The sequence below is a fragment of the Diaphorina citri genome, unplaced genomic scaffold (assembly GCF_000475195.1).
Source record: "Diaphorina citri unplaced genomic scaffold, Diaci psyllid genome assembly version 1.1 scaffold877, whole genome shotgun sequence".
In the NCBI taxonomy this organism is placed as follows: Eukaryota; Metazoa; Arthropoda; class Insecta; order Hemiptera; family Psyllidae; genus Diaphorina; species Diaphorina citri.
The window spans coordinates 1-2,242 of record NW_007378309.1 but is presented as its reverse complement, the minus strand read 5'-3'; positions in this window follow the sequence as shown (position 1 = coordinate 2,242).

Genomic DNA, 2,242 nt, shown 5'->3' with positions numbered 1-2,242 from the left:
AAAAAAAAGTAAAAAGTCTTACACTTGTCCTTAAAGGTCTAAAAAGATAAAGACTTTTTTCACAAAACGAATAACGAAAAAAATTATCAAAGAAAAAGATAAAAAGATTTTCTTTTCGCAAAAACCGACAAAAAATTAACTCTAAACTAGATTCGACTAAAAGTTATGACAAATTAATGGATGTTACCCGACTTTGAAACTAAGACCTTAACTCCGGTAACTCAAGGAACTCTAAAGGTCTTCTTTTACTCCGTAGTCACCATTGGCTATGTTTCTTCTCCTCTCTCTAACTAATTTAACGATCTTTTGGTTGCAAAAAAAAAAAAAAATCCCAAAAAAAGAAAACAAACACAAAAAAATCATCCGTTAGGACATCTTATGAGAGAATTTCCTATCATTAAATTAGTAGGGTGAATTGATGGGAGAAATGTCTTAACGGAGGTTGGTGAAATGCAATTTTCAACTTTAATTCCCCATCAGTGCTTAATGATTCAATTAAGGCTTGATTGAAGTTTGGTGAAATCGGCTATCAGAGATTATGCTTGTCTATTTGCTCAATATTTTAGTTTAAATTTGAGATAGGTAGTTTGTTTTATTCGGACTTTTTTTTTCTCGTTTTCTCGGTAAAAGCAGGAAGATTTTTGAAATTTCGCGGTTTGTTATTTTTTGATAAGAATGCACGATTTTTTTTATCGATATTGCAGAAATCGATTGATGTAGGTCGTTTTCACACGGTCTTGTACCTTGCAAATTTTTTATTTAAAATTTATTTTATCATTTTTTCTGCCAATTTTTTGATAAATTATATTTATTGAAATGTCATAAAAAACCTGATTCATTAAATTACGTCACAAAATTAACGAGAAACTTAAAAAAAAAAAATGCAAGATCGCTCAACAGATATAAACGATGCTCGTTTCGTGTAAACGCGGCTTTCAACTATCGAAAATCTCAAGGTCGATATTTGTGCATTATCGTAAAACAGCTGATTGCCAATTTCAATCACATGATCAATAAAATGACAACAAGGTTTTTGGGTGTTTCCAATTTTCTTTTGAGCTTTAAAAATAGTTAATTTTTAAGTTTTTCTACAAGGAAAACCCTCGTTTTTCTTTTATTTCTTCCATATTTTACGATGTAAGTGTTCTATTTTTATATTTCACCATTCATCCCTTGTTCCACCGTTTGTTTTAACTCAGGGAACCATTTTGCATTGGTCCCTCCCCGTTATATCTTCAGTGTCTGAGTTTTATGATTTCCAGCCAATTAATTATCAAATTGAGATCCTGTTGGACTTTTGTAGGCACATTTTATTCATATTTCACCTCTGTCATGTCCTACTTACACGGACATTGTCCCCAGTGCTCTAGTTAAGACCCAGGAGATATTCTCAGTAGCAACAACACACAAGGGATGGGTGGTGCAAATTTTTTATTTAAAATTTATTTTATCATTTTTTCTGCCAATTTTTTGATAAATTATATTTATTGAAATGTCATAAAAAACCTGATTCATTAAATTACGTCACAAAATTAACGAGAAACTTAAAAAAAAAAAATGCAAGATCGCTCAACAGGTATAAACGATGCTCGTTTCGTGTAAACGCGGCTTTCAAATATCGAAAATCTCAAGGTCGATATTTGTGCATTATCGTAAAACAGCTGATTGCCAATTTTAATCACATGATCAATAAAATGACAACAAGGTTTTTGGGTGTTTCCAATTTTCTTTTGAGCTTAAAAAATAGTTAATTTTTAAGTTTTTCTACAAGGAAAACCCCCGTTTTTCTTTTATTTCTTCCATATTTTACGATGTAAGTGTTCTAGTTTTATATTTCACCTTTCATCCGTTGTTCCACCGTTTGTTTGAACTCAGGGAACCATTTTGCATTGGTCCCTCCCTGTTATATCTTCAGTGTCTGAGTTTTATGATTTTCAGCCAATTAATTATCAAATTCAGATCCTGTTGAACTTTTGTAGGCACATTTTGTTCATATTTCACCTCTGTCATGTCCTACTTACACGGACATTGTCCCCAGTGCTCTAGTTAGGACCCAGGACATAATATTCTCAGTAGCAACAACACACAAGGGATGGGTGGTAACTTGTATGTTTACTTCATTACTGAAAAGCACTATTTCTAATTGAATTTCAATAAGTGGTAGGTACTTAAAGTTAATCAATAATCCCCTTGGAGGGAGCTTATAAATTAAAATAGTACTAATGGAGAGACAGAAGGCATT